The 12,201-nt window shown below is 34.9% G+C and overlaps 1 protein-coding gene across 1 annotated transcript in view; it reads left to right on the top strand.

The window, feature by feature from the left end:
- Positions 1-12,201, top strand: part of CFAP47 (cilia and flagella associated protein 47) — an 849,402-nt gene that overhangs the window by 649,425 nt on the left and 187,776 nt on the right.

The raw sequence follows: 12,201 nt of genomic DNA on the forward strand, positions 1-12,201 counted from the left end.
TGTAGTTAAAATAGAAACTTAAGTTTTAAAAGCAATTTAATTTTTAATATAAAAATGCAAGAAGAGTTCATACAATTGCATTTATTTTAATCAGCCATTCAGAAAATATTAATTAAAAATCTCTTTTCGGGGGGCAGCTAGTTGGCTCAGTGTATAAAGCATAGGCCCTGGATTCAGGAGGACCTGAGTTCAAATCCAGCCTCAGACCTTGACACTTACTAGTTGTGTATCCATGGGGAAGTCACTTAACCCTCATTGCACTGCAAAAAAAAAAAATGTCTATTTGCAAGGCATTATGGCTGGGGGAGAAAATATAAATATAAATAGATTTGTTTTACCCTATGAATAAATATTATTAACACATATATGTATACACATATTCATCCATATATATACATGCACACACACACACACATATATACACACACACACACACACACACATATATATATATATATATATATATATATATGCCCTACTTCTTTTTACTTAAAACCTTAAATAATGAGTTAATCCTAAACTTGTAGGGAAAGGGCATTTTACTAACTAAAAGAATGAGTATTTTTTAACTACAAAGATGAGTATTTTAATTTAAATACATAAATTCATCACAGTTTTAATACCATGAGTTTAAAGATTTACTTTGAACTCAAGTAAATCCCATTTAAGTCCGTTTCTGCACAAAAATCATACATTTGAATTTTATTAACAGAATTATTCTTATAATTTTAATTGTAATTTTCAAAATTTAATTATTAACTTTAATACAAATAATAAGATTAATATTTTAGATGCTATAAAAATAAAACTCTTTTTATAATTCCAATTTTTTCTATGCCAAAACTATACATTTTCAAGCATTATCATAACAGTCCTTTACATTTTTATCTTATATTGCTTATTTATGAGTTGCCAACTTGTATCCTATTAACATATTTATTCTTTACTGTTGCTTGTACTGGTGCTATGGGAAAAAAAGAAGTGCTCAGCTTATGATTTCAGGGGGATTGTGCAGTTTAGCATGCACTGCCATCTAGATAAATTGCAGACAAATCAAAGCTGAAAAGGAGTTTCTTTGATGGAAACAGCTGTTGTTCCCATCCTCACATTTGTGTGGCACTGAAATATGAGAGTTAAAATTCTTTTCCACCTGCTGTGATGAATTTAAATATTGAGGGCTACAGTGGCTAATGTTCTTACTCTTCCTCTGAGGGGTGCTGTGGTGGAAGTGATAGAAAATTGGTCTTAACAGTGGAAAGACCAATGTTTAAGTCCTTTTTCTCACATACAGGGCCTGCATGGTCCCATGCCAGTCATTTAAATTCTCTGTTTTCTGGGTAACAATATAAGGTATAAATTACAGACAAGATGCTGTAGTATTTTGGTAGATAGAATTTCCTCACCTGGAAGTCCTGATCCAAATGAAATTGCATTTCCATTCTTTGTCATAATTCATATAAGTGGTAGTCAGAAGAATTTTGTTTCCCATGTTTTCAATTTCTGCTCGATTTGCACTTCAGCATTTAGTAACCATTATTAGAATACTCAACACTAATATTTCAGCTTGAATCTTACCTATATTGTTATTTTTAACTAAACAAAAATTGCTTTAAGGTTTTATCTGAGGTAATAGGAGGTGCCTTGACATTCTAAACTAAGCTGATTTAGAAAGGACTCAAGATTGGTGGCTTTTAAGTACTGTAGAATGGTGAAACTGTAAGCAAAAAGGGAATCATATGGGTGGGTAACTCTGCTGGGTCAAATGCATGCTGGAACCAGCTTCATCTGGTTTGCAGGTTCTTAAATTTTTTATATGAACATTTATACCTAAGATATCAGCAAACATCATAAAATAGGAGTTGATTTGTCATTTTGATGATTATCTATACTTAAAGAGAAGCAGAAAAATATTGATGAAAAAAAGATTTTAAATTATGTTGTGCTTACCTTTTATGTTTGTGGGATGAGAACCAGTCATTAAACATTAACCAGTATGACCCTGCCATATAAGTCTTGAATATCAAAGTTATATTCTATGTCAGAAGTTTTGCCATCAAAATCAGATGTCAGTCTATCCTGGAGTAATGCTAGGACTGAAACTGGTTTTCATAGTATCTTCCCTATCCTGAGATGATTCTCATTGTGATAGAAGCAATTATTTATATGGATGGGGGAAAACAAGTTAGAGCATGTATTATGCATTTTGATTTCTTTCCAAAGCAGCTTAGAAAGAATCTTGGAGGGAACCTACGTTATCTCTACTCAGAGAAGCTGGCCTCAAATTCCTGCTTTGCTACTTCCTATGAGACTTTGGGAAACACAGTTAATGTCACTAAATCTCCATTTTTCTTGTTTGTAAAATGTAAAATGAAGTATTCACCCTAAAGGTATTTGAGGGCAGGGAATGCCTTTACTCATTTTTGTGATCCCAGCTTTTAACACAATTCCTGACACATATTAGGTCTATTTATGGACTGACTGATCTTCAAGTTCTGAATCCTAGAATATTATAAATTCAGATCTTTTCTCATTACTTTCTATAACACTGTTGGATATGAATGAGAAGAAAATGGCCTAGACTTAAATCCCAACTGCTAAACTTTGTTATTTTTTAAATAATTTTTTAAAAAATTTCCATTTCAAGACACCAATCATTCCCTCATTTTCCTTTTGAAAACAACAACAACAACAACAACAACATACTTCTACTTCCTTTAAAAGCCTTAAGGATAGGGCAGCTAAGTGGTCCAGTAGATAAAGCACTGGCCCTGGATTCAGGAGGACCTGAGTTCAAATCCAGCCTCAGATACTTTACACTTACTAGCTATGTGACCCTGGGCAAGTCACTTAACCCTCATTGCCCTGCCCACCCCCCCCCAAAGTCTTAAGGATAATTAAATAGTTAATTTAGCTTCAAAATAATTCAGTAGACATTTATTCAGCACCTGATAGGGTATGGCCTTATTTGTATATTTTCCATTATTTTTCCAATATCTTTCTCTTAAAAGTTTTAGCACATTGTTTTGTATATTTTTCATAAATGTCTTTAGTTGGTCTTCACACATACCCTTTAGCTTTCTAGAGAATGAAGTCAGTTACCAAAAATATAATATAAGTGATTGCTGATGCCCTTGGTGGAGGCTTCATCAGAGGAGTTAAAGGGACATATGTAGGAGATGTTACAATAATAAAATTGACCGAACTTGGCAAGAAGTTGAATAAAATGGATGAGAGGCAAGTGAGAAGTTGAGGATGACACTTAAATTCTGATTCTACAGGCCTGGGAAGATGAGCTGCTCTAATCAGTATTAGGAAAGTTTTAAAATAATGAATAGTTCACAAACTTGGGTGTCATCTTTGTATAGAGGCAGTGCAAACCTTTGTCTATGTCAGTCCAATTATATTATAAATGCTAGTATCTTTAATGGTTTCACATCCCTTTGCTAGAGAATAATCATATGACTTCTGAGATCATGGGTTCTCTAAATTTGGTATCTTCATATCTCCCCTTTCCACATACTAATATCTTATTATGCCCACATTAGGTGCTAAGTAAATATTAAATTCATTTCAGTTCAATAGATTTATTGAATGAATGATTGGGAAGTAGTGAAAATGAGCAGATGATTGTTGGACCTTTCATCTAGGGAAGAATTATCTAACTGAAATGATGTGTCCTTGGTCAGCATTTCATGTAAACTTGGGTTTTCATATATTGAATAATCTTAAAATTGAGCATCCTGGCTATCATATACATGAAGTTTAAAGATGAAGAGAAAGAAGAGAATACCATAATATCAGAATATTCTTAATAATCTTTGTTAATGTTATAGATGAGAGCTTTTTGAAATATATGACATTGATGTGTCACAGGTTCATGGGCCTCACTAAGTATTGGAAAAGTGATTTTTCTATCCTGCTCATCCTGATTTTTCATCCTGCTTCCCCAATATTTAGTAGTAAATATCACTTAAATGGATATGATAAATTCTACCTCCCCATCACTAAAAAGTGAAAGGAAAATTCAATGCAATGCATACCTTGAATATACTTCAGGAGGGTGTATTGAAAACTATGTGTCATTAAAGTATATGAGCTACAGCCATCCAAAGCTTGAATGAATAGCAATTCCAAGGAGCATGAAACCTGGGAAGGCACCTTTGGCTACTTTCAGATGAAGCTCCTTTGAACTTGTAGAGTGCTTATTCTTTTACTAGCCTTCACCACATCAGTAGAAATGACAGTATTCAAGAGAAGGTTGAACAATGATTTTTCAGCATCAATATGAGACTTAGATTGCTCTTGTTAATGAATAGAAAAAGCCCTGCTTCTGACATCACTTATCACTAAGGACCCACTTTTTAGGTGTTTGTAAAAATTCAACAGTGGTCATTATTTCAGTGTATAGTAGAAAGGTTTGATTTTTTCCCCTTTTTATCATGTATTAAGCTTTAGGTATTTAATTTTTTCTTTCTAACAAAGTTCCATATTGTTCCTTGTATCTTCTGCCTAGGTAAATGTGAACAACAGTTATTTATGTGATAATGCTCTAATTCCAATATAGCCGAGTAATTTTCTGTCATAATCTGCTTTGATCACTAGGTTGTTGTTCAGTCATTTCAGGCATGTCTGACTCTTTGTGACTCCATTTGCAGTTTTCTTGGCAAAGGTATTGGAGTGGTTTGGCAATTCCTTCTCCAGTGCATTTTTACAGAGGAAACCAAAGCAAACAGGGTTAAATAACTTGCCTAGGTTCACAAAACTAGTTAGTGTCTGAGGTTGTATTTGAAATCAAGTATTGCTGACTTCATGCTTGGCACTCTGTTCATTCTGCCTTCTTGCTGCTCTTAATCAGTAAGTATTGGCTCCTTAAGGAGAACTCTTCTGTAATTTCTGGTGTCAGGGATAGCTACATGTCACAGTGGATAAAGCACAGGCCCTGGATTCAGGAGGACCTGAGTTCAAAGCTGCCTCAGAAACTTGACACTTACTAGCTGTGTGACCCTGGGCAAGTGTCATTTAACCTTCATTGCCCTGTCAAAAAAAATAATAATATCTGGTGTTGATGAGCCACTTTTTAATTGCATCATAATTATTTCTATCTCTGTGTGTGTGTGTATGTATGTATTCAAATACACGTACCTCTCCCCACCATCAGTCAACACTTTTTTTAGGAAGTCTTAATCTTTGTATTGCTCTCTCATGGTGATGAGATTTTTATTTTATTGGTATTAATTTTTTTCATTAGAATACTTTCCAAATCTATCATGGTCCATGCTATAATTACAGATTTCATATTAAAATTGAAGTTAAGTAGTAATTGCTTAAAGCATGTTGCTCTTGTTTACCTTTGATTTCAGGGTGCCATTGAATTTGTTAAAATATATATCCCTAGCATTTTCTTTGTACTGATACCTGATCACTAACCTTTTCACCTCTGATTGGAGGGAGAAGCCATGAATTCCCAAATCTCTACTTGAGAAGGGGGTTCCAGAAATATAGTTCTTCATTTCCCACATGACTGCACTACTTTGGGATTTCTCTGATTTTTCCACTATGCAAATTGGATAGCTTCCCAAACTCCTCCATCAGATTCCTTTTGTGTGTTGTTTTGCAATATTAGATTGCAATCTTGAGGGTAGGTACTTCCTTTCATATTTGTATCCCCAGAATTTAGTACAGTGTGGAGCATATAGTAGGACCCTAATAAACACTCATTGACTATTGATGTCATTATGCTCAGTTTGTCTTTCTTGAAAGAAACCCAAGTATTTTCATATATCATCTTTGTCTTTCATTTCAATTTGACCTGCAGGTTCAAAGTCAAAGCTCTCTATATTTCTTTACACATAATAAAAATTTTACATTTATTGAGTCCAAGTAACATTTTTATTTAATTGGAGGAAGATTCCATAAGATAAATATATACCCATATCTGCATATACATATTCAGATGATATGTATAATTCATATATGCAGACATGTATTTCTATGTGTAAAGATACATATTTATACACATACTTACTGAAATTTTTAGCTCTTAAAGCAATGATACTATTTACATAATGCCATTAATCTAAATAAAGGTTTTAATTAAATGCTTTGGTTCAAGTCTCTTTATCCATGAAGTATTACTTACTTTTATTTAGGAAATATGACAATTGATTAAAAGCTGAGCAGAATCATCGTGGACTTAAACTATCTCTGTATTAAAAAAGCCATGTTGTATTATCACTTGTGCCTGGGTTATTTTGTTGAAAGTAGTTTATTTTTTGATTAAAAAAAATTTTGTGGGGCAATGAGGGTTAAGTGACTTGATCAGTGTCACACAGCTATTAAGTGTCAAGTGTGTGAGGCTGGATTTGAACTCAGGTCCTCCTGAATCCAGGGCCAGTGTTCTATCCACTGTGCTACCTAGCTGCTACTGATAGTAATTTTTAAAGAGAGGACAGTTTTCCACATGCAGATCCAGCACTCTAGTGTTTTCACTATACTTGAATCATTTTTATATATGTGCTGTATGCGAACAAGTCATGAGTGTGGGATTAATTTATAGGCTTTGAGACCGTCATTAAAGACATTTTAGATGTTACAGTGCTTTAAAGAGATTTATTTAATAATTATTAAATCAATAATATTTTACTCCTTTTATAAACATATATCTTTTGAGCACTGTATTTTTGTAACTTGAACAATGTGTTGATTCCTTATAAGGATTTGTGAATTATTTGTGTGCAGGAGTATGTGTATATTACAAGAAAGTTGCGAATGATTTCTATAAAATGCATAAAGACGTTGTTGGACTATGTTTGGGGTGATTACAGAGATTCTTACATTTTGCTAATGAATATATTATACATTCTATTAAAAAGGTGTAATCTGGCTTAAAAATGAAAGGAGGGTGATGAGTGCCTTGGAGTACCTTTGTGAAGAATTAGAGTCTCTAATTACAGAATTTCCTTAATTCTGTAATTTTTTTGGTTTGGAATGGAGCTACGAGAAGAAATTTTTATTTATCTTGATCGATGTCTTTTATAGTCATTACACATAAAATAAGGATAAAGGGCAAGAAATAACATTTTTTTCTGTTTAGAATTTTATTTTCCAAATTACATGTAAAAACAAATTTTGACATAAATTTTTTAAAGCTTTGTGTTCCAACTTCTCTTCCTCCCTCCTTCCTCACCCCCACCACCAAGAACACAAGCAATTCCATATAAGTTATACATGAGAAGTCATTTAAAACATCTCCACATTAGCCAGGTTGTAAAAGAAAACAGACAAAAACAAAACTTCAGATTGAGGAACTATAAAAAAAAAAAGTTATGCTTCAATGTGTTTTCAGATACCATCAGTTCTTTCTCTGTAGATGGAAGGCAATTTTCATGAGTTCTTCAAAGTTATATTGGATCATTGCATTGCTGAAAATAACCATATGCTTTCCAGAAGATCATCTTACACTATTGCTTTTCTTTTGTATACACTACATTTCACTCTGCTTCAGTTCATGTAGATCTTTCTAGGTTTTTCTGATAGCATCCTGTTCATCATAACTTTTATATAGTACCTAAAATGTGACAAAGAATTTTCTTCACAATATCCCAGCAAAGAAAGTACCATACATTTTGCCATTATAATCAATCATCATAACTGTTTCCTTCTATCCTATTCCCTTCCCGTGATATTTACACTATTTTCTATCTTCTTTTACCCTATTCCTCCTCAAAAGTGTTTTGCTTCTGACTGCCCCCTTTCCCAGCTCTGCCCTCCCTTATTTCACCCTTCCTACCTCATCCCATTCCCCTCTTGCTTTCCTGCAGGGTTAGATAGATTACTCCACCAAATTGGGTGGGTATGTGAATCCCTCCTTGAGCCAATTCTGATGTGTATAAGGCTCCTTTACTTCCTAACACCACTCCTATCTCTCCCCCTACCCCATACATCCTTTCCTGTTTCTTTCATGTGAGATTTCCCCCCATTCTGCCACTCCTCTAACCACTTCCCCAGTGTATTCCTCTCCTCACCTTGATTTTACCCCAAAGATGTCACCATGGGGCAGATAGGTGACTCAGTGGACAAAGCACCCACCCTGAACCCAGGAGGACCCAAGTCGAAATTCGTTCTCTGATGCAAGACACTCATTAACCCTGACTGCCACCCCCTCTCCCCAAAAAAGAGAGAAACAAAAACATAAATGTTTTACAGGTATCATTTCTTCATAATCATTTCTCACCTGTGAGCTCTGTCTAAATTTATTCCTATCATCTGCCCTAATACTCAGAAGGCTCTTATGATTAGATTCCCATATAGGAATGTAAACAGTTTAGCCTTTTAACATCTCTCATGATTTCTTTTTCCTGTTTATCTTTTTTTTTTTTTTTTGGCGGGGCAATGGGGGTTAAGTGATTGCCCAGTGTCACACAGCTAGTAAGTATCAAGTGTCTGAGGCAGGATCTGAACTCAGGTCCTTCTGAATACAGAGCCAGTGCTTTATCCACTTCGCCACCTAGCTGCCCCCTCCTGTTTATCTTTTTATGCTTCTCTAGGGCCTTACATTTGAAAGTCAACTTTTCTAATTAGTTCAGGTCTTTTCACCCTAAATAACTGAAAGTCCTCTTTTTCATTCAAGTCCCATTTCCCCCCTGAAAGATTATACACAGTTTTGTTGGATAAGTGATTTTTGGTTGTGAACCCAATTCCTTTGCCCTCTGGAATATCATATTCCATCCCCTCAGATCCTTTAAGGTAGAAGCTGCTAGATCCTGTGCTATCCTGACCATGGCTCCACAGTATTTGAATTGTTTCTTTCTGGCTACTTGCAATATTTTCTCCTTGACCTGGGAGCTCTGAAATTTGGTTATAGTATTCCTGGGAGTTTTTATTTTGGGATCTTTTTCAGGAGGTGATTGGAAGATTCTTTCAATTTCTATTTTGCCTTCTGTTTCTAGTTATCAGGGCAATTTTCCCTGACAATCTCATGAAAGATGCTGTCTAGGCTCTTCTTTTGATTATGGTTTTCATGTAGTCCAGTGATTTTTAAATTATCTCTCCTGGACCTATTTTCCAGGTCAGATTTTTTTACAAGGAGATATTTCATATTGCTCTTTGTTTTTTTTTTATCCATTTGTATTTGCTTTCCTGTGTCTTGGTTTCTCACAAAGTTAATAGCTTCCATTTGTTCAATCCTAATTCTTAGCCAATTGTCTTCAGAGAGCTTTTGTATCTCCTTTTCCATTTGGCATTACAAGCTGTTAACTTTTTTTTCTCATGACTCTCCTGTATCTCTCTCATTTCTCTTTCCATTTTTTCCTCTCTCTCTCTAACTTTATCTTCAAAGTCCTTTTTGAATGCTTCTCTGGCCTGAGACCAATTCATATTTTTCTTGGAAGCTTTAGATATAGGGGCCCTGATGTTGCTATCCTCTTCTGAGGGTGCACCTCTATCTTCCTTGTCACTAAAGAAGCTATCTATGGTTTGCAACTTTCTCTGCCTGCTCATCCTGCCTGTCTTTCAATTGACTTTTACCTCCTTCTTAGTATGGGGTCTTTCTTTTGGATATATTGCCCAAAGCTCCAGGGCCTCCCAGGTGTTATGATATAATGAGGGGCAGTTTCTTCACTCACCTGACCCTTTCTCTGGTCTGTAGATAACTCCAGGCCAACTTGCCAATCAACCAGAACCAAAATTTTTTGTCTCGTGGTTGCTAGCTCTGATGAACCTGCACCCCTCCCCTACCAGGGCTGCCACTCGAGGTTTCTTCCTGGTTCCTAGCTCGGGTAGGATACCCAAATCCCCCCTTAACTCCTGCATACACCCCTGTAGACTCCTCCATGGCCAGTGGTTCAGTCCTCTCACCAGACCATCAGCTTAGTTCCAGAAGACACTGGCACTGAAGCTGCTTTGGAGACTTGGGAGTAAGTTTCCCTGGTGTAGCCTACCTGAGGCTGTATCTGTGTTGTTGGGATTGGGGGGCTGGACTCCACTTCCAGCCCAGCTGCCCCTTCTGTGGAACTTCCAAGGTGTCTTTGGCTGGAACATAATCTCACCCATCTTTTTGTGGATTCTGCTGCTCCAGGAGTTGTTTTCTGGATGAGTTTGGAGTATTTTTTTTTTTTTGGAGTAAATGTGTCAGCAAGTATGAGCATCTACTATCTTTCATTCACCATCTTAGCTCTGGCTTTTTTTTGGGGGGGGGGCACCAATGTGGGTTAAGTGACTTGTCCAGGGTCACACAGCCAGTAAGTGTCAAGTGTCTGAGGCCGGATTTGAACTCAGGTACTCCTGAATCCAGGGCCAGTGCTTTATCCACTGCACCACCTAGCCACCCCGGCTCTGGCTTTTTATACAAGAAATAACATTTATGAGAAGTGAATCATCACAAACAACCTTATAAAAATCCCCTATTCTTGTTCCTCCTCCATTATTATTCCTCCCTCTCCATTTAAAATTTTTTCATTACCCACAATATGAATAATACATAATACCTTTAGATCATATAATCCTAACTGTCCAGAACATATACAGTAATTAGTTATTAATTTTTGCTATATCCTATGGTTATTTATCAAGTAAATCAAATTTTACTTTGTAAAAGGGGGAAAGCCTTTAGATTCTTACAGATGAAGTTTTATTTCATTTCTCATAGCATTTGAGATCTTGCTGATCTGAAGGAAAAAGTTGTGTATTGCTTTCAGGAAATAAAAATCTCCTTTTATGACCCCCAAATTCCCATGGCAACAAAGACCTATGTATTTAATACCACTGTGTTACTGTATGACTGGGTTACAGGCATGGTGTTGAGAATTCTCTAAAAAATTAAAAGTGAATATCATACAAAGACCAATGAATGGCAAGTGTGATTAAGGTGAATCATATAACCAGTGAAGAACTTTCAAGAACAAAAATAAAAGATGTCATCAAGGACATTTATAATACAAAGAAAGGATATGTTGGTAACATGATGTGGTAAAAAGGCAGATTATTCCATTGCTACCTTCATGGTATCAGATATAGTATGGATATCCTACAACACACTGAGTGTGTCCTCTGTGGTTACCTCATGGGAGAATAAGGATAAAATTTTCAGAGGGTTGGTATGTCTGGATGGTTTTCTTTCTAAATTGTTGGAGGAGGGTTCCAATTTTTAACATCATAGATAAAGTTGAGTATTTGTGCACATATCTTTTGTCATAAAAAATACAACATATTCTACTTTGATTTCCAAAATAACAGTAAACATTTCTTTTTTTTTTTTTAATTTAGCAGAGCTCCTACTGCTGTTTATTTTGATTTAAACGACTACTTCAACTTTGGATACTCCAGTTGTTAGAAACAATTATAGGTCCAATTTGCCATGGTTATACTTTTCCTTAACATTTATTTTACTTTGTTAAATGGTATTATGGCTTCAGAATTTCTATGTTCTGTGTATGTGGAGTCAGATTGAGATGAATTTATGAATAAATCTCTACTTTAATGGTTCTTAACATTTTTGATCTTAGGACTCCTTTACACTCTTAAAACATTATTGATGACTTCCAAAGAACTTTTGTTTATGTAAGTTATTTTTATTGATATTTACCATATTTGAAATGAAAACTTATAGATGTATATTCATACATTCATTAGAAAATAACTATCAATCCCATTACATGTTAACTTAAAAAAAGACATTTATGAAAAATAACCATATTTTCAAAAAAATAACTTAGTGATGAGTGGCATTGTTTTTCATGTTTTTGCAAAGTGCTTTAATGTCTGGCTTAATAGAAGACAGCTGGAGTTTCTTATTTGCTTCTGTATAAAATCTGTTGAGACATGTTGTTTTAGATTAAAAATATAAAGAAAATATTGCCTTGCATAACTATTATGTTGAAAAAGAAAGGAGCATTTTTTGAGAGAGGAACATTTTAATAGGCAAATAATATCATAACATTATTATAAAATAATTTTTACCTTGTGAATCCCCTGAAAGGGTCTTGAGTGGAGCCTATGGATCAGTCACCCTATCTTTGTAGTTTTGTTGATATTGTGGGTTTGTTGTAATGAACTAGTGGAAACAATTTTTTTTTGCTGAATTCCAGTGTTACTAACTGAATTCATGGGAAAAAATACAATTCTGATGTTCTTTTATCAGCTCAAAATCAGCAACATGTAGTTAGTGGCAGAGGCAAGAATTTAACTAAGGTCTCTGACTTTAGG

This window comes from Dromiciops gliroides, chromosome 3, assembly GCF_019393635.1.
Source record: "Dromiciops gliroides isolate mDroGli1 chromosome 3, mDroGli1.pri, whole genome shotgun sequence".
Taxonomy (NCBI): domain Eukaryota; kingdom Metazoa; phylum Chordata; class Mammalia; order Microbiotheria; family Microbiotheriidae; genus Dromiciops; species Dromiciops gliroides.